The sequence below is a fragment of the Marmota flaviventris genome, chromosome 2 (assembly GCF_047511675.1).
Source record: "Marmota flaviventris isolate mMarFla1 chromosome 2, mMarFla1.hap1, whole genome shotgun sequence".
Lineage (NCBI taxonomy): Eukaryota > Metazoa > Chordata > Mammalia > Rodentia > Sciuridae > Marmota > Marmota flaviventris.
Window position 1 is genome coordinate 56,810,960 of NC_092499.1, and position 22,084 is coordinate 56,833,043.

Genomic DNA, 22,084 nt, shown 5'->3' on the forward strand with positions numbered 1-22,084 from the left:
TAAACCATAACAAACAATAACATCAAAACAATGAAACACGCAACTAAGTAACTGATTAAATCAGTAAAATCTCCCTCTAATATTATCTGTTTTTTTTTTTTTTTAAATATATGGGTTCTTCTATATTACCCAGTGTGAGGATGGCCTGATGAGGACCTAGACTGACATCCCAACACTTTTTTCATCGTTTGCTTGATCCTCTGAATTTTCCTCACTGTTCTCAAACTCTGCAGTCACATCCTGACCCTGGTGGGGGCCACAACTTCTCCCCACAACACTTTCCTCAACCGGTGGTCAGCTCCATCCCAGGAGAAGCCTGCCTTGTTTCCTGACCTGATCACCACGGTCTGAGTGAGTGTGCATCTGCTGGACTTAAAGCCTAAGGCTAGAGACTTTTGATATGACACTTGAACTTAGCATGCAGAGGGAAGGTCTGTCATGAGCCTGACATGATTGTGTTTGCAGTGCTTAGAATTAATCTCGAATTATTTGTTGTGAATTGATTATGTCTATTGCAGTGCCTAGCATTAAGGATTGTCATTTTCTTGATTAAGAACCTATAGATTGAAATTGTATTGAGTGATTTGAGTGAATAAAGCATTGACAAAGGCAGAAACACGTGGACATTCTTTGTTTCTCCTACTCGACTGCATAAGTCACACCTTTTGCCATTGTGACACCCAGAATGGTCTCAAATTCGTGAGCTAATGTGATCTTCCTGCCTCAGCCTCCTGAATGGCTGGGACTACAGGCATGTGCCACAACACCCAGCTATTCAGGATCCTATATTCAGGAAGAAGCCTGTTTAAAATTTAGTTATGCTGGGCTGGGGTTGTGGCTCAGTGGCAGAGCGCTTGCCTAGCATGCGTGAGGCATTGGATTCAATTCTCAGCACCACATAAAAACAAATAAAGGTCCATTGACAACTAAAATATTTTTTAAAAAAATTTAGTTATGCTAAAGGGAATTTTAAGGCTGTACCTTGTCACTTTAAAAATAAAGTTAGAATTAGCTGTAGATAATTTTAGGACTAAGTGTTTAGTTTTCAAAGAACTTAAAGATTGGTGAGTTTCTATAATTATTGTATTGGAAGGGTATTAGAAAGAAGAATATTTCAAACCTCTCTAGATAGTCAGCCTAAGTGTAATATTTATTTTTTTATATTTATAGTAATATGAAACTTTGCTCTATTTTAAGAATTGTTTCTAGACTTTGTAGGAATATTTTTTCCTTTAAATTTTGTTTTCCATATCAATGCCAAGATAATTTTTCTAAATGAGAGATTCAAGGTCACAAGCTTTCCTATGAATCGTTCTCTTCAGTTTCAGTTCCAGCTCTTGAGCATGATTTTCCATATCTTTCTTAACATAAATCCTACCCACCATTCTAGCCTTTATTTTCATTCTTTACAGTTGCAATAGCCCCTTAATTTTTAAAAGTTCCCATAGTTTCCTCAGTTTAAATTGCGTTTGTCTCCTACTTTGTTAAGATAACTTATTTCCTTCATCTGGAATGACCAAAATCTGTATTGGCATCTATAAAGCTGCATTAATTTTCTCTTGACTAGACTCTCATCTCCTTGAAGACAGGGGCCCTAGTCAAGTTTTTGACAAGTATTTAATATTAACCTTTGCAGTGCAAATGAATGAACAGAGGAGCGCAGTGAATTCCTTCACAAACTTGATAGCTGTTTGGTGACTTACTAAGTTATTGTTAAGAGAATAAAGAAATTTTTGTGTTATTTACTGGTAACTTTGTCTTTTGTTCCTGCTACTTATCTAAAAAGAGAGGACACAGTAGCACTTAAGCATGCAAAGTTAGTTAAAATAAAGCATGAATCATTGTTTTTTTCCTAGAAATAGCATCTGGTTTAAAATGAGCTAAGGAAGAAAATGCATCAGCAAATCACTTTTAGTAAAAAGTGAAAAATGAGGTATCATCCTTAAATTTTTTTTTCAATAGATAAGCACCTCTGTGGGTAGAAAATCTTTAGAAAGATTGGAGAGAGTCCAATTCAAATGAAGCAATGTTCAATCTGTTTAATTAAAGAAACAGATGGATTATCTGGCCTGCTGACGGCTAGAAGCTTTGTAAGGATGACACTTCTTTTTACTCAGAAGGAAATGGAAGAAGAGACTACTTATTGAATAAGTTTTGTATTTTTATCAACCTCCTCAGAGTCTGTTCTCAGCATGGTGCTGATTTTTAAAAAGATTACACAGGAATCAGAGAGAATTAAGAGTGAGCCACCTAAAATATGGTGAAAATCTGCTGCATTTCTTAGTTGACATGCAAGTTTTAAGTGTGCCACTTAAGAGATTACTTCCAATTATATTTATTTGTATATTTTCTTGTGTTTTTAAATTGAGATATAATGGACAACAACTTGTCCATTTAGATAGTACTCATGGTATCAGAGAGCTTACTTTTTCTGAAATTGCTAAGAAAGCATGTTCTGTTGTTCTCTAAGGATTTTATTTTATTTTTTTTGTAGATTCTAGCATGTTTTTTCTTTATGCATTCATTAAATATACATTGATACAGATATAATTCCTGCTCACATTGAACTTATAGAAGAGAGATAGACTGTAATCCAGTAACTCTACAAATGAATTTAAAATTACAGATGTGATCAGTGCTATAAAGGGTATATGTCCTGTATACATGTAAAAGATGAGTTCAATGAACTCATGGACCAAATGTGAAAGAGGGGTGGGAGTGGAGGCACATAATGAAAGAGAATGTTCAAGGCTGGTAGTATCATGGGGAAAGGCCCAGTGGTAGAGGGTATATGTAGGGTTTAGAAGACTTGAAAGAAAGCCATATGGCTAGAGGGAAGAGATGGCTATACTTTATTGGGGAACATGATGGAGATGATGCCTGAATTGACTGCACCATTTTGAAAATAATTTTGAAGATATCTTAATACAAATGGAAAATCACTGAAGTATTCTAAGTAGAAGGATTGAGATGGTAAAATTTGCATTTTGATGCGCTCACTCTAACTGCAAGTGGAGAATGGAAGGAGAAGAGACAAACCTAGAGATGTTTAGGAAACACTTATGAGGGTACAAGTAAGAAATGGTGGGAATTTGGACTAAGGTGAACAAAGCTGCCCCATATACTTGTATCAATTATGCTCTGTTCAAAAAGATTCTAGCTCCACTGGCTCACAAGGCTTCATCCATTTGGAGAAAGTGTCAGTTGATAATGGATGAGAAATGTGGATTAAGGACAGGAAAATATGGATGATGACTTCATGAGTTAGAGTAAGCCACTGGATAGATGGTGATATCATTTATTATATATGATTGGATTTGTGACTTTTAAGAGTATCTTCTATAGATTGAAATGTAAGGTGTTTAAGTTACTTTACCTAACATTCATTTGAATGTATAGCAAATCCTAGCCAGAGTAAAGACAGAGTCCTGAAAATTGAAAGATGATTTCATGCTTCTGTTCCTTTACTAGTGCTATTTTTCCTGACTAGATTAGATGATCCTTCCCTTCTTATCCTGCCTAGAACACTCCTAATTAAAAATTTAATATTCTACCCAAAGAAGACCTAATCTGTGTGACATATTACCACTTTTTTCTCCCCAAGGAAGAATGAATTGCACCATCTTATTGTCAAGGAAAAAAAAATCAAAGTAGAGTTCAGTTGGTCAGAGCATTTAAAATGGAGTTGGGAAGTTATCGTGTAATGGGACAGATAGATGAGAATGGTGCAAACATGGGTTAAGAGAATAATTCTATAAAATAGGCCCATTTTGCTGACCTCTACATGCTTTCTTTACCAAAAAAAGCCAACCTGTCCCTGCAATCCCCCAGCCTAAGTGGACAGGATATATCCCATTTCTCAGCAAACTGAGGCAGGGGCAAAGGTCAGGTAGTTAGTATAGGTAATAATGGGGGGGGGGGACGGTGTTGAGAAAGGATGATGACTGGTTCTCAAAAAAGTTGTTAATCTCTGCGATCCTGCTCCTGGGCACTCTGTGTTGCTAACAATTAACCTCTGCGTATACCTGCTCTCAGACATGTACAGGGGGAAGAAAGAGAAGTCAATAATTAAAAAGAGGGGTTCTGGGATTTATAAAAGAGCAAGATACACCCCCTTCCATGGGCTTTTTGGCTTGGAAGACTCCTTCTCTTAGGAGAAATATTTTTCTATCATTTTCTTAATTAAAACTTGCTTTCTATGCTTGACTTGGCATTTCTTAGGTGTTTATTCTTCAACACTGGGGAAACAAGGACCAGTTCCTGATGTCCAATACCAGTGTCAATTGTTAATCAGATTTCAGGCACATCTGTAGCTAAACTTTTGAACTGGACTGCACTTATCCACCTCCAAATGGGAGTTGACCTTTGAAACAGCCTCTGTACAGCGAACCCCTTCCCCGACCTATTTAAAGACTGACACTGTACCCAGTGTGTTTCTTAGAAAATAGCTGAATTTCTTTCTAGCACCAATCCTAATTCTTGACTAACAAGTGATGTAATTTCAAACCCCCTTGTGTTTCAAAGCTATAAATTACAGCTATCAGTTTGTGAAACCTTAGAGCACATTTTCAAGTTTGCTTTTTATTTTCCTGAACTCCTTTTGCTTTCCTGGATTGCAATCCTAATTAGCTCCAAATAAATGTGATTTTCTTTGTTTTCAACTAGGTCAACTTTATTTTAGGTCAACATTGTGATCTTCCTAAATATCTAGTACAGGCCCCTTTAGTCAATCTTAACCAGTTATCAGTTGATGTCTTCCATTAAACCATGGATACCATACAGCAACAGCCTTTTTTTAGAGATTTTTTTTTTCACTTTTTGCTTTTTCTTTTCTTTCTTTTTCCTTTTTTTTTTTTAAATTTATTTATTTTTTAATGTTCTGGAAATCAAACCCAGGGACTTACCTATGCCAGGCAACTGCTCTACTTCTGATCCCAAGTCCCCACTCCTTTTGTGTTTAATCATAGAGTTTGAAGAGTCAAATAGCAAACCAAGGCTTTTTTCAAGTAATAACAGAGTTACCTATCTTCTTGCTTCCCATCCATTTTTAGAGACAACCATCTTCAACAATTTAACCAAAATTTTTTAATCATGCATTGCCATATGTTTAAATAATGTTTAGATTTTTGTTTGTTTTTCAGTTTTAGGTATTACCTATGGACTCACTTCTTTGCAGGATGATATCTCTTTTCGCACTGTAAATAAGATATTTAGTTTTTTTTCCTACAGTACTTCCTGCATACACATTCATTAGTATGTATATATACTCTCATATACATCTGTCCCTCATCATCTTGATTGAGCTATATTGTAATTTTGGTTAGATCTAAATTCATTGTTTATTTTGACTTTGTATATTCTCTTGAAAGTGAACCATAAGACATGTATGCCCCACTTTTTGTTTTCCTTGAGATTAATAATAGTCTTTGTTTTGTTTTCTAAGTACTTACTATCTCCTCTCAGTATGCTAAAACAAATGGGGCATTTCATCAATTTTATCTTCTTAAGAAGATGTGTTAAAAGTGTTGAAAATGTCTTTATTCTGTATTCTCATCTAATTTACTGATATAGAAGTCCAGCAAATATTTCTGGGAAATAATAAATTCTAGGAGGTAATCTTGAAGGGATTATTATGGCACTGACTTTTAGCTTCCAGTGTGACACTTGAGAAGTCTGTTTTCTGATTTTTGAACTTTGTATGAAATTTCTTGGGAGGCTCATAAAAGATGGGCCTATAGTAGTCAGAGAATTTCTTTTATTGAATTTCAGTACAGAAATAGGCATGTTGGTATTTTGGAGAGAACATGAGTTGTATGGACTTAGTTCAAATCTTGTTTCTGCCCAGGAATTTGGGACAGGTTGTTATCCCCAAATGCCAAACTATCAGTTAGATTGATTGGCATTAGAATATTGGATTCCCTTTGCAAATGACAAAATCGGAGTTCAGATATTATGTAATTTTTCCATGGTCAAATTATGAGTAAAACATGGGATGACAATCTAGGTCTTCTTGACTCTTAATCTATTATTTTGAGTGTATGATTGCAGACTTAATGATAACGAGTAAGAGGAGGACTGGGCATGATAAAGAACCTAGATTTTTTTGGAAGACAGATTTTATAAAATTGAGAGGAAAAAACCAGCATAATTATGTGGCATGAGTCCCTGAATGAGAAACAAGCTAAAGGTTTAGAATATTACCAAAAGAGGCAGTTCTGCCACATGATTATAAATGAGGAAGAAAATGCAAAAGGACCCAAAGAAATTATCATGAATGCATTAAGGATTCTCTAGTGATTTTTAAATCCATGAACAAAAGATAGAAATAAGAGCTCATGACTGAGGATGAATGAGAATCCGGCATAGACTTTTAAGAGTAAAATCAGGACTATAACTTCAAACAATTTGAGTCTTATACAAATACAATGAGGCTAAAAAGACTTTTTAAAAATTTAGGGTATAGTAAATTTGAAGTGACATATCTTGCTCAGGATTCATAGAAGAACAGATGGGTGAAAAAGAGAAAGGAAAATTCACAAATCTAACTTTGCTTCTGTCTCCTCTGTAAGGAAAATTATCTTATAATTGGCAAGGATAAAACAAATATTTGAAGAAGAAATCCAAGGCTCTAAGAAAGTGAAAAGATTGTAAGAAGATACCTACTGTCTCTAAGAGATTTGGTCTCTATTAATGACCTCTGAGAGGACTAAGACCTAAACTGCAGTTAGTGCCTCAGTATCTTCACTCATTAGTACTGGTTACTCTGAAGCCAGATGCACTGACTTAACAAGTTAAAGTGAAGGTGTCATTTTAGCATAGATAATCAAGTGGGTTGGGTTTTGAGCTAAGGTTGATTTAGTTATTAGCACCAAGCAAAAGACACTGACAGAAAAAGAATAAAGGAAAGAGAAGCTAGGTAAGACATTTGACTTGGCCATGATAACAATCATGAATGCATATTATCAGTCCTTCAAATAACTGAACAAATGACAGGGTTATTTTGTGATATTGGAGACAGCATGGCAAATGGGAAAATAAGGCAATATTTAAGAGCATTAGTAGATGCTGATATGTATTGAAAATTATAGACAAGAAGGGAATGGCAAACAGCTAAAGTTCTCAAGGTTTGAGGAGACTGGAATATGGGAGCAAATGTGGAACTGATTTAAATAATTCTCTAGGATTCTTTTAGTGTGTGTGTGTGTGTGTGTGTGTGTGTGTGTGTGTGTGTTTTGCTGGGAATTGAACCCAGGGCCTTGCACATGCCAAGCAAGTGCTCTACCATAGAGCTGTATCCCCAATACTCAAGGATTGTTTTAAAGAGTTGATCCTTCTTGACCCGATGGCAACCTTTTTTTATTTCTCATCCTTTTTAGTTCAGTCTAAAAAGACTATTTGAAATTTACCATTTTATAATTTTCATTATTAGAATAAATGAACATAAAATCTTAAAAAATACATTTCAAGTCTTTAAGATTTTAATCTAAGAATTTCTAGAGCTCAAATGTAGGCAACTTCAATCTGAAGAATATGTTAAAAAAAGAAATATTTGTCAAAAATAGTTTATGGCTGGGGGCAAAGCAAAGTGGTAGAGCATTTGTCTGGCATGTGTGAAACACAGGGTTAAATTCTTAGCACAATAAGCGCACATGCACATGTGAACATGCACCTGTACACACACAATCTCAGCAGTAAATTGCTTTCTCACTTCTATTGCATCTTTCATTATTTTGTTTATGTCACAAGCCATCCATGGGTTGCATGTGGGTCACCATGCATCAAAGCCTAATGGATAGAAACATCTGGTGTCTGGGAATGACCAGTGGACATTTTCTCTGGTCAATTGCCTAGGGACAGTGTGAATTTCTATCCCACTGTGCTGTGGCCCACATAGCACCTGAGATGAGTGTGACCTGCCAAGATGCCAATCAACTTGCTGACCGCAAGACATCACAAAGGAATACGCCCTTGTAATCTTATCCCTGCCTTTGATGTACCCCCTTAGTAAACCACCAGAGCCATCTTTTCTTTGTCTAGTTCCAGCACCCAAGTGTACTAGATCTATGCGGGGCTCTGCTTTATGTAAATATATTTCTGACTATTTGTGTTTTGTTCTTCACTAATTATTTTAGATCTTAATTTTTTGAGTGGCTTACACCCTCCTCAGCAGGAAGAACAACCCCCCAAGGAGATGCTGGACATTGCCTCTGTTTTGTTTATATTAAAATATTTTAATATGAAAGAGTTCCTAGAAGAAAACATTTGCAACATGCATTATTCTCTTAACAGATCAATATTTGTTATGATTTAGGTATGTGGTGTCCTCTAAAAAGCTCATGTGTGAGATAATGTAAGACATTTTAGAAGTGAAATGCTTGTTATGAGAACCTTAACCTAATCAGTGAATTAATCCCCTGATAAGGATTACCTGAGTGTAAGTAACTGAAGGCAAGTAGGGTGTGGCTGAAAGAGGAAGATCTTTGCGGGGCATGGCTTTGGGGTATCTATTTTGTCCCTGGTGAGTGGAGTCTCTCTTTTGGCTTTCTGGTACCATGTTCCCAGCTGCTTTCCTCTACCACACTCTTCTGACATCATGTTCTGCCTCACCTCCGGTCCCAAAGAATGGAGTCAGCCATCTATGGATTAAGACCTCTAAAACTGTGAGCCCCCAAATAAACTTTTCTAGTTGTTTTTGTCAAGTCTTTTTGTCAAAGCAGTTAAAAAGCTGGCTAAAACAGATTGGTACAGAGAAGTGGGGTCATAGCTGTAACTAACTTCACCATGTGACTTGGAAGCTTTTGGAGCTTTTTGAAATTTGTGGGAGGAATTTTGAGACATTTAGAGATGCAAACTAGAAAAACTGCAGATTACTGTAAGCAAAGCTAAGGGAGATTGTGGTAGGAGTTTAGAAGTCCAGAATGCTGATAAGACTGTGGATAGTGAAGACAGGGTTTCAGAGCAGAAGGAGGACTCTTTTGGAAATTGGGCTAGAGGCCATCTGTGTTATGTTCTAAGAAGTTGTCTACAGTTTACTCATGTCTTGAGACTTTCTGTGAGGATGATTTTAAAAGGTGATGAACATTTTAATCTGGCAGAAGAAATTTCTAGGCAGTATAATATTCAGGTGGTGTTGTTTATATTGCTGGGGGCTTTTAGCCAAGCTTATTGTGATAATCAGGAACAGAAAGCAAAGAAGAAATATTTGAAAAACCTGCAGATGTGCCAGAAAACTGTGAGTAGAACTAGGGCTAACGAATATGTGGTTGTTAGAGAGATTATAGTCACTCTCTGCCATGATGTTCTGTCTCTCCTTGGGTTCCAAAGAATGGAGTCAGCAGCTTGTGGACTAAGACGTCTAAAATCATGAGCCCCCCCAAATAAACTTTTCCTCTTGTAATTTTTCTTGTCAAGTCTTTTGGTCACAGGGGCAAAAAAGCTGACTAAAACATTATTAATGAAGGGCTCTGGAGGTGGTGAGAGTGTGTTGAAATGCTCAGAAGTCAGGGCCTCATGTCAACATTCTAAAATGACTTACAGAAAAAAAAAAAAAAACCTTCAAAAGTTCTAGGCTCTGGGAAAAATGTTGTGATAACCCTGGTTCTGAACATCTGTTAAATTATACTCTCCCTTCTCTCTTTCTGTTGGTTAAAACATTGTATTCCTAAGTTGAATGTTAATAATTTATAGCAATATTTATTCATTAGTTTAGTTAAAACTTCTGAAAACCATTATATTAAATGTGCATAGGAATATGGGCCATACTGAAAAAATTAGATGTAGAGATTTTCACATTCTCATACACCATAGATCAAACACTTATCTTATCAATCAATCTAGTTGGGCACATATACACAAGACAGATCTTTTTCCAAATTAAAAAAAAAATGTAGATTCCCAATGAAGTAAATTCTGGACACATTTCAACCAACTGGTTTTAGTATAATCCCAGAGATCCAAGGATAAAATTTGATACCTGCATTTTATTCAGAGAGAAAAATATTAAATTGGAAACTTCATTTATGTTAACTCGATTTTCAGAAAAAGCCAATAAAAATATAAATGACATCACCTTTCTTGGCAGAGTGATGACTCAATCTTGGGCCAGAGGCCAGGTGTACTTGGAAGCCCCTGGAGACTTCACCTGGAGATCTGCCCCAGTCATCCCAGTACACCTGTTGCTTAATTATTCCAGAATCTTGCGAAGGAAGGGGAAACCTCTTCTCATTTTGTCCTCCCTAGTGTCCTTAGAGTCTGGCACAGGTATTTTTTCAATAGGGTTAGCAGTTTCATTATCACTCCTGCTATAGAAATGAATTCGGTGAGTGTGCACAGGGACTATCAGTTCTAGCTTAATTACTTTCAGGTTTTCTATGCTTATTCCAATTCTTCACCTGTCCTGGATCTAACCCTGGTCAAACCTTGTAGAAGGACTCTTGGTTCTCTATCTTCTATGCCTTTATCTTTTTGGCATGAACAAACCTTGCAAAAGGAACTTTGTTTCTTGGCACCTTGGAAGTTTTGCCTTTTTGTTTCCTTATCATGGGGAAAAAAATCAGTTTCATCATCTGAACATTTCCCCATAAGTTTCTCTAGGGACCTGAGGTGACTCTGTCTCCCCACAGGCCCCACTAATTATTCACATGGATTAGACAAAAACTGGTCTACATTTAGCATATACCTTATTGGGAAAGTCCATCCTAGAGAACACACCAGGCACTGTTCCAGTTTGGTAGCCTCCTCAGTGCAGTTCAATAAGCTGAGTTACTTGGTCCCATAGAAAGAGATGTTTGTGAACTCAGCCTCCCTGGGGTGGGGGTGGGTGGAGGACAGGTTGAATAATCCAAACATTTGTCTGCCAAGGTTGTTCCAAATCCTTACACAGTAAAGGAGAGTATTTCAGGAATGTGGTGTTTCCGTCTAAGCAGTGATGCTAACAAGTAGACTTAGAAAGATAATTTGGGCTCTACCCATATTATTTTGCTTAACTTTGGCTTGTCCAGAGGTAGAGGGAGAAGTAGGGTTATCAACAGAACCTAAAAAGCATTGTAAGAATTTTAATTGATTTATTTTTTCCATGTAGGCTGCTCATCCCCTGCCCCTTGCCCCCCAAGTCCCAGGCAGTGAAGATGGAGGCTGCAGGCTCTAGCTATGACAATGAACGCCATCTTGCCTTCTGTAGCAACTGGCTCACTCTCACCCTGAGTGCCTCTTCCGCATCTTTCCTCTGCTGGCTCTCTGTAATAATTTTTAGAAGTTTCCTTTTTCCACAAAGCTGGTGCTGGCCCGGTGCCGTTCTGTGTCTCACGGATGGATTTCAACCCCCACACAAGCACTTGGCCATCCATCCCTGGGTAAAGCCCAACTTAAGCTATAAAAATTTAGAAATTCAGTCAATTTTGTATTACTTTATTCCAGGAATAACATGATAGTGTGTACTTGTGAGTTTATTTTAGAGGCAGAGAATCATTTTAATAGTTTTACAAATGACTAGACATATTTATGGAATCATTAAGGATCGGATGGAATTGCCTAACTTTTTCAGTTGTAACTCATTGAATTTTATAGAGGAAATGATATGTTTTAGTATATTCAAAAATGTGGGATTCGTGAATTCACGAATGACTTAGGACATATCCTTTTTTTAAAAATATATTTTTAGTTGTTGATGGACCTTAATTAATTAATTAATATGTGGTGCTGAGAATAGAACCCAGAGCATCACACATTCTCGGCTCTACCACTGAGCCACAACCTCAGCCTGGATATCATATCCTTTTTTTAAATCAATTTTTATTGGTACATTATAATTATATATAACATTGGGAATCATTGTGATATATTCATATATGTACATAACATAATTTGGTGAATTTTATTCCCCGGTACCTCCCCTTTCTCTCCTCCCTTCCCTACCCTGATCCCCATTCTCTACTATACTGTTCTCCCTTCTATTTTCAGGACATATCCTTTTGTGTAACAGAGGCCTATGGTATTTTTAAAGCATTGGAATGACTCTGTATTTTTTTTCTTTTACTGTAATATAATATAGATTGGGTCTATTTTAATACTGTTTTACTTGAAACATTAGGTATCTTCTTTCTTCACATCCAAAACATTTATAGAGACTTAATATATATATATATATATATATATACACACACACACACACACATATATATGAGGCTAAATCAGTAGTGGTAGTACATTTCTGTTTTGTTCTTCATAGACCCATGAAAAATTCAATGTATACTTATCATGCAAAGTTATTATTATAGTGGACATTTGTATGATAAGATTATGTTATGACATTTTATACAAATATGAAAACAGACTACTCCTTATACAAGAAAATTGTGCAATGAGGATAATACATCATAGGGTGTTAAAACATATAATTTCTTAATATTGTTGGAAAAATTTCCAAATCACATTGGCTGTTTTAGGGGCTCAGAACAAAATATCCCAAAGTACGTACCATGATGTTTTAGCATGTGGAGAACTTTGAATTGAGGGAGATTGGAAGCTTCAGGAAGCCATCTGTGAATTACTTGACGGTCTTCTCTCAGTATGGTAGCCAGGGAGATTTAGGTTTGGCATTGTGAACTATCTATGGTTCTCCCTTGGCAATAGATTTCCCAATGCACATGACCTTTATCTCTGCTCTGCTAGGAAGACACCTCACAGTAACTTTGGAGACGGGCGTAACCTGTTGGGAACTGAAGAGCCCAACTTGCACCTTTTTTGGTGAAGAACATTCTATGGAAGGCCTTTGATGTTTTCTGATATAAATAAAGCAGGCCCAGACTCCATTTGGCCATAGTCTAGAAGCTCCATCCATCTGATTGGCTTACCCATTCTTCCCCCTGCTTTGGAAACGGCTTCCTGTGTTTTTTTGGGTCATTCTATTTTTCCTAGCTTTTATTTCTCAGCCAGCTTAATCCACTAGGGGGAACCCCATTTCCACCGCCCACGTGGGTGGTGGGTGAGAGGAAGGGCCTCAGAGGCAGGATCTCTTTGACTTTCTATCCTCCTGTTTCCTGAAATGAGTCAAAGAAACCAGAATTCCTCTTCCCCAATATTATCCATATAAACTAGAACTCTTTTCTCCCCAAAGCAACCATAAACCCTAGAACTGCCACTCTCTGACCTTCATTCTCAGAGACCCTCATTATAGGGGGGCCCTGCCTCTGACCCAGGAAGGAATAATGCTACGTGGAGAGACCATGAAAAATCTCAAAAATAGGCCTTGCTAAATTTCTCCCAGGTTAATTATTGCCACTTTTGGTCCAATCATATTTCTACATTGCTCTCCATTCTTCACACAACTTATAAAAAGATGTAATTTTCTCTGGGGATTTGGACTTTTATTTCTGAAGGATCCTGTGTCATGTAAAAACTTTGATCAAACAAATTTGTTATCCTTTTTTCTTATTAATTTGTCTTTGTCATAAGGGTGTGCGCCATCACCTTGAGATCGGTGAAGAAAAGGAATTATACCTTTTTGCCTCTGCACTAACACACAGCTCAGCTCCTTTTTAAGGAGACCTGTTAATACACATGATTTACTGTTTCGAGGAACTGAGTGTTTATTAAAAAACAACAACAACAAAATAAAACAAAACAAAAAATGAAGCCATTATTCTGAAAGTCATTTTACTCTTTAAACAATATACATAGTAATAATTGAATAATTAAGGAATTAGTGCAGGTGAGTTGTAAACTAATTTGGTTATGAGCATCAACATCTTGAACTACAACTCTGGGAAATACTTTTTAAAATTAAGCACTTTTTGATAGCTCCAACTGCCTTTGTAATTCATTATTCTTTACTCTTTTTTTTAAATTTTAATCTTTGAAAGCAGACTACATGCTGGGATGCCATAAAATTTCCCTTTTAATCAGTCTATAATGGCAAGGGTCATATTATAATATCTGTGGTATAAAAACAGTCTGCCTCAGGAGCTTGGATTTAATGTTTTACCAGCATAGCATGGGGTAACGGTTAATGTTTTTATTTTAAATAATGGATTAGAAATAACTTTTGGAAAAATGTGCTGGACTCCTGGAAATGAATATATACTAATTGACGAGGTGAGAAAGACTGTTTTATCATAATTAAAAGCTAGAGAAGAGGCCAGCTCAAATTAGTTTTTACAGAGGTTCGGGTATCTGCATACCTGTGATCAATATTGAGCCACTGTTGTGGGAGGCAGTGTTCCTCTTCTTGCCACTGTGATCCAAATGCCACTGTATTCTCAACAATAGGGAGGCATTATTAGTAGTAGTAGGGCACGTGACCTGGGCAAAGGCTGTGGCATAACACCTTCACTCTAGGTATTGTAAAAGATTGTAAGAAGCACATGGGGGGTGGGTGGGCATAGTACAAAGGAGCAAAGTGACAGAAGTAGATAAATAGCCTGGAAGGATAGCAGTCTTGGACATGCAACAATGTCTTCTATTTTATTATTTATTATCCTGGAGGTATGCATGATTTCTTTTTATTAGGAGCTATTAGCAGTAGGAATTTCTTTCAGTGATTTGGAGGTGAATAAATATTTTCTTTCCTCTGAGGTATAGTGGTTAGTCTTCTAACTTGTGAAGGCTGATGAACCACCCTGTTTTCATGTATCTACTTCATGGAAGAGATAAGGCATTTAAAGATCGACTATGATCTGACATCAAAGATAAATAAATCAGGAAAACTTTTTCTTTTTTGCTTCTAAGATGTAATCAAATATATTTTAAGAATTAATAAAGCACCGAAAGGTAAATATTTACAAGCGGAAGTATTTCTAACAAAGTATCAACATTATAAAAAGTAAGCAGTAGTTATAGTTCCTTGGAAAGAACTCAGAACTTGAGTGTCAGGAGAAGTGAATAGTTCTGGATGGGCCTCTGGTTGGTTATAGTCAAACAGTGTTTCTAACCTGGAAAATGGGTGGATTGGAAATATCTATGGTTTAAAAGATGCTCTGTTGGGTCCCAGAGCCTCATCAGGTGACTGCCTTATCCTCTACATTGAAGGCTGAGTATCATGGCTCCTGATTACTGACGCCATTGAATTTGCTTATAATAGAGTTTTTTTCAGCTTGTATCTGTGGTATATATGAAGTAGTATTAGAGTTCAAAAAATGATAATCCACCTAAGAGGGTTTGAAAAACATTGGGTTAATATTAAAAATAATCCCCAAATTCCAGAATTTGTATTCACTTGGAGAGAAAGGACTGTGTTGTTCTTTTTTAGTGCCTAGCACATACCAGATACTCCATACATATTATTTATTGTATGAATACAATTGCTGTGATGTGAAAGAAGGAAATGCAAAGGCAAAAGCCATCATATTTGTGTAGCCAACAGTGAGTTTCACTCCTGTATAGCTTGCTATATAACCAGTAGTGGAAAAATAACAGGGACCATGTTTGATAGCAAACAACTAATTTTATGGGATTTGTGTATTGTATCAGAAATTCAGCCTCTTAGGCTACATTACTATAAATTTTAGGAAATCCAGACAGAAAAACTGTCTGTATTTTAAATTTAAAACAGACCAAAAAAGTAACTCCATTTGTCTAGAAAATGCAATTTAAGAAATAAAATCAGTTTACAGTTCCTTTCAAATAGAATTGAATACTCTTATGCAGTTTATAGACACATAAAACACTTTCTCTACATGTGATATTCTATGACATCTCCTAAACAAACAAACAAACAAAATATTTGAAGTTTTATTCCCTGTTAAATAATGTTTTGTGTACATGCTGTAAAAACAAGAGAGAATGAGAACAACTCAAGCAGCTGCTTGAAGGTTTAAGATTAAATACACATGTAAATGTGATTCATGGGCTGGTGTTTTGTGCACTTGAATGAATATTCCCAAATCACAGCTAGGAAAATTTAGGGGTAAATTGACTTAACTTAGGGTTAATCAATAATGGTCCCTAAACTACAGGGAAATAGAAAAAAAATAGTTGACAGGACTCCACTAAGGAAAACAACATTCGAGTAACTGATGAGCTACTCTATTGCCTAGAGGAATTACCCAGCTTTAGCAAGGCAAAGTCAGCTTCAACTGGCAGCAGCTTTGTTTTTAAAACTCAAATGAGAAAAGGGATTTGGGTTTACCATTGATGGGAAGATGTATGATCTACTGGGAAAAAAAAATCCCAGAAAAATAGCAAACAACTTGTTTCCCCAACACAACGGAAAGGACAATGAAGGAAAGCAATCTGATATACCCCGGTAATGCCGTTACTTTTCTTTATCTTTACTAACAGTCTTGTCAAGATGGCTCTGGAAATTGGGTGAATGTAAGTGATGAATCATGATAGCCATCAGTGAAATGCTTTATTTCTGTTCTTCCATGGCTCATTTTTTTTTGTTTGATTTTCATAGGACATTTATAGTTGCTTTCATTCTTCAGATAGTTCCTGACTTCCCTGATTGTGGGGTTGAACAAACAATTAGGAGGAAGTTGGTGGATCCTCTCTCTGCTTATTCTCTCCCCACTTGCTCTCAGTCTCTTTGCATCATATCAATATATCAATAGCACTAAATCATGCATGAACTTTCTGGTTTTAAGCTTGACTCCCAAATTGCTTTTTAATATGATCATGGCTAGTGCTATATTTGAGACAGTCACCACATTCTCCAGTTTTAACCAGCTCTCCTCGGAACTCAGTCTTATACAATACGCATATGGTGAAAAAGGATAGTTTCTGAGTACCAAATAATTCCAATATTCACAATTCTTTTTTTTTTTTGTTGTTGTTGTTTGCTTTTTGCCTTTACTTTGATGGTTGTTAAAAGGCAGATTGTTTTCAGACTTAATTTGTTTACTTAACTCAGTTATAATTAATAATAATACAGTACCAGTCATTATTATTTTTCTTTCTTTTTTTTTTTTTTTTAATTTTTTATTGTTGGCTGTTCAAAACATTACATAGTTCTTGATATATCATATTTCACAATTTGATTCAAGTGGGTTATGAGCTCCCCTTTTTACCCCATATACAGATTGCAGAATCACGTCAGTTACACATCCATTGATTTACATCTTGCCATACTAGTGTCTGTTGTATTCTGCTGTCTTTCCTATCCTCTACTATCCCCCCTCCCCTCCCCTCCCCTCCCCTCCCCTCTTCTCTCTCTGCCCCCTTTACTGACATTCGTTTGTCCCCCTTGTATTATTTTTCCCCTTCCCCTCACTTCCTCTTGTATGTACTTTTGTATACCTCTGAGGGTCTCCTTCCATTTCCATGCATTTTCCCTTCTCTCTCCCTTTCCCTCCCACCTCTCATCCCTGTTTAATGTTAATCTTCTTCTCATGCTCTTCGACCCTACTCTGTTCTTAGCTACTCTCCTTATATCAAAGAAGACATTTGACATTTGTTTTTTAGGGATTGGCTAGCTTCACTTAGCATAATCTGCTCTAATGCCATCCATTTCCCTGTAAATTCTATGATTTTGTCATTTTTTAATGCAGAGTAATACTCCATTGTGTATAAATGCCACATTTTTTTTATCCATTCATCCATTGAAGGGCATCTAGGTTGGTTCCACAGTCTAGCTATTGTGAATTGTGCTGCTATGAACATCGATGTAGCAGTGTCCCTGTAGCATGCTCTTTTTAGGTCTTTAGGGAATAGACCGAGAAGGGGAATAGCTGGGTCAAATGGTGGCTCCATTCCCAGCTTTCCAAGAAATCTCCATACTGCTTTCCAAATTGGCTGCACCAATTTGCAGTCCCACCAGCAATGTACAAGTGTACCCTTTTCCCCACATCCTCGCCAGCACTTGTTGTTGTTTGACTTCATAATGGCTGCCAATCTAACTGGAGTGAGATGGTATCTTAGGGTGGTTTTGATTTGCATTTCTCTGACTGCTAGAGATGGTGAGCATTTTTTCATGTACTTGTTGATTGACTGTATGTCCTCCTCTGAGAAGTGTCTGTTCAGGTCCTTGGCCCATTTGTTGATTGGGTTGTTTGTTCTCTTATTGTCTAATTTTTTGAGCTCTTTGTATACTCTGGATATTAGGGCTCTATCTGAAGTATGAGGAGTAAAGATTTGTTCCCAGGATGTAGGCTCTCTATTTACCTCTCTTATTGTATCTTTTGCTGAGAAAAAACTTTTTAGTTTGAGTAAGTCCCATTTGTTGATTCTAGTTATTAACTTTTGTGCTATGGGTGTCCTATTGAGGAATTTGGGGCCCGACCCCACCGACTGTAGATCGTAGCCAACTTTTTCTTCTATCAGACGGCGCGTCTCTGATTTGATATCAAGCTCCTTGATCCATTTTGAATTAACTTTTGTGCATGGCGAGAGAAAGGGATTCAGTTTCATTTTGTTGCATATGGATTTCCAGTTTTCCCAGCACCATTTGTTGAAGATGCTATCCTTCCTCCAATGCATGCTTTTAGACCCTTTATCAAATATAAGATAGTTGTAGTTTTGTGGATTGGTTTCTGTGTCCTCTATTCTGTACCATTGGTCCACCCGCCTGTTTTGGTACCAGTACCATGCTGTTTTTGTTACTATTGCTCTGTAATATAGTTTGAAGTCTGGTATCGCTATACCGCCTGATTCACACTTCCTGCTTAGCATTGTTTTTGCTATTCTGGGTCTTTTATTTTTCCATATGAATTTCATGATTGCTTTCTCTATTTCTACAAGAAATGCCGTTGGGATTTTGATTGGCATTGCATTAAACCTATAGAGAACTTTTGGTAATATCGCCATTTTGATGATGTTAGTTCTGCCTATCCATGAACAGGGTATATTTTTCCATCTTCTAAGATCTTCTTCTATTTCTCTCTTTAGGGTTCTGTAGTTTTCATTGTATAAGTCTTTCACCTCTTTTGTTAGGTTGATTCCCAAGTATTTTATTTTTTTTGAAGATATTGTGAATGGAGTGGTTGTCCTCATTTCCATTTCAGAGGATTTGTTGCTGATATACAGGAATGCCTTTGATTTATGCGTGTTGATTTTATATCCTGCCACTTTGCTGAATTCATTTATTAGCTCTAATAGTTTCTTTGTAGACCCTTTTGGGTCTGCTAGGTATAGAATCATGTCATCTGCAAATAGTGATAATTTAAGTTCTTCTTTTCCTATTTTGATGCCTTTAATTTCTTTCGTCTGTCTAATTGCTCTGGCCAGTGTTTCGAGAACTATGTTGAACAGAAGTGGTGAGAGAGGGCATCCCTGTCTTGTTCCAGATTTTAGAGGAAATGCCTTCAATTTTTCTCCATTCGGAATGATGCTAGCCTGAGGCTTAGCATAGATTGCTTTTACAATATTGAGGTATGTTCCTGTTATCCCTAGTTTTTCTAGAGTTTTGAACATAAAGGGATGCTGTACTTTGTCGAATGCTTTTTCCGCATCTATCGAGATGATCATATGGTTCTTATTTTTAAGTCTATTGATGTGGTGAATAACATTTATTGATTTCCTTATATTGAACCAGCCTTGCATCCCAGGGATGAATCCTACTTGATCATGGTGCACAATTTTTTTGATGTGCCTTTGTATCCGAGTGGCCAGAATTTTATTGAGGATTTTTGCATCTAGGTTCATTAGAGATATTGGTCTGTAGTTTTCTTTCTTTGAAGTGTCTTTGTCTGGTTTAGGTATCAGGGTGATGTTGGCCTCGTAGAATGAATTTGGAAGTTCTCCCTCTTTTTCTATTTCCCGAAGTAGCTTGAAAAGTATTGGTATTAGTTCCTCTTTAAAGGTTTTGTAAAACTCTGCTGTGTACCCATCCGGTCCTGGGCTTTTCTTAGTTGGTAGTCTTTTGATGGTTTCTTCTATTTCCTCAATTGATATTGGTCTGTTTAGGTTGTCTATATCCTCCTGACTCAATCTGGGCAGATCATATGACTTAAGAAATTTATCTATGCCTTCACTATCTTCTAATTTATTGGAGTATAAGGATTCAAAATAATTTTTGATTATCTTCTGTATTTCTGAAGTGTCTGTTGTGATATTGCCTCTTTCATCCCGTATGTTAGTGATTTGAGTTCTCTCTCTTCTTCTCTTCGCTAGCATGGCTAAGGGTCTGTCGATTTTGTTTATTTTTTCAAAGAACCAACTTTTAGTTTTGTCAATTTTTTCAATTGTTTCTTTTGTTTCGATTTCATTGATTTCAGCTCTGATTTTAATTATTTCTTGCCTTCTACTTCTTTTGCTGTTGTTTTGCTCTTCTTTTTCTAGGATTTTGAGATGAAGTATGAGATCATTTATTTGTTGGTTTTTTCTTTTTTTAAGGAATGAACTCCAAGCAATGAATTTTCCTCTTAGAACTGCTTTCAATGTGTCCCATAGATTCCGATATGTTGTGTCTGTGTTTTCATTAATCTCTAAGAATTTTTTAATTTCCTCCTTGATGTCTTCTATAACCCATTGATCATTCAGTAACCTATTGTTCATTCTCCAAGTGATATATTCTTTTTCCTTCCTTCTTTTATCGTTGATTTTCAGTTCCATTCCATTATGATCAGATAGGATGCATGGTATTATCTCTACTCCTTTGTATTGTCTAAGAGTTTCCCTGTGACATAATATATGATCTATTTTTGAGAAGGATCCATGTGCTGCTGAGAAAAAAGTGTAACTGTTTGATGTTGGGTGGTATATTCTATATATGTCAATTAAATCTAGGTTATTAATTGTGTTATTGAGTTCTATAGTTTCCTTATTCAACTTTTGTTTGGAAGATCTGTCCAGTGGTGAGAGAGGTGTGTTGAAGTCTCCCATGATTATTGTATGGTGGTCTATTAGACTCTTGAACTTGAGAAGAGTTTGTTTGATGAACATAGCTGCACCATTGTTTGGGGCATATATATTTATGATTGTTATGTCTTGTTGGTGTATGGTTCCCTTGAGCAGTATGTAGTGTCCCTCTTTATCCCTTTTGATTAACTTTGGCTTAAAATCTATTTTATTTGATATGAGTATGGATACTCCTGCTTGTTTCCGAAGTCCATATGAGTGATATGATTTTTCCCAACCTTTCACCTTCAGCCTATGTATGTCTTTTCCTATCAAATGCGTCTCCTGTAGGCAGCATATTGTTGGGTCTTGTTTTGTGATCCATTCTACTAGCCTGTGTCTCTTAATTGGTGAGTTTAAGCCATTAACATTTAGGGTTATTATTGAGATATGGGTTGTTCTTCCAGCCATATTTGTTTATTTATGTTACTAAACATGGTTTGTTTTCCACTTTGATTATTTTCCCCCCTTTAGTGTCCTACCTCCCACTGTTGGTTTTCATTGTTATTTTCCATTTCCTCTTCCTGTAATGTTTTGCCAAGGATGTTTTGAAGAGATGGTTTTCTAGCTGCAAATTCTTTTAACTTTTGTTTATCGTGGAAGGTTTTAATTTCATCTTCCATCCTGAAGCTTAATTTCGCTGGAAACACAATTCTTGGTTGGAACCCATTTTCTTTCAGTGTTTGAAATATGTTATTCCAGGATCTTCTAGCTTTCAGAGTCTGTGTTGAAAGATCAGCTGTTATCCTGATTGGCTTACCCCTAAATGTGATCTGCTTCCTTTCTCTTGTAGCTTTTAAAATTCTCTCCTTGTTCTGTATGTTGGGCATCTTCATTATAATGTGTCTAGGTGTGGGTCTCTTATGATTTTGCACATTCGGCGTCCTGTAGGCTTCTAGGATTTGGGGTTCTGTCTCATTCTTCAAATCTGGGAAGTTTTCTCGAATTATTTCATTGAATAGATTGCTCATTCCTTTGGTTTGAAACTCTGTTCCTTCCTGTATCCCAATGACTCTTAAATTTGGTCTCTTGATGTTATCCCATATTTCTTGGATGTTCTGCTCATGGTTTCTTAACAGTCTTGCTGAGCTGTCTATGTTCTTTTCAAGTTGATATACTTTATCTTCATTGTCTGATGTTCTGTCTTCTAAGTGTTCTACTCTGCTGGTAGTATTCTCAATTGAGTTTTTAAGTTGGCTTATTGCTTCCTGCATTTCTAGGATTTCTGTTTGTTTGTTTTTTATAACCTCTATTTCCCTGTATAGTTGATCTTTTGCTTCTTGGATTTGTTTATGTAATTCATTGTTGAAGTGAT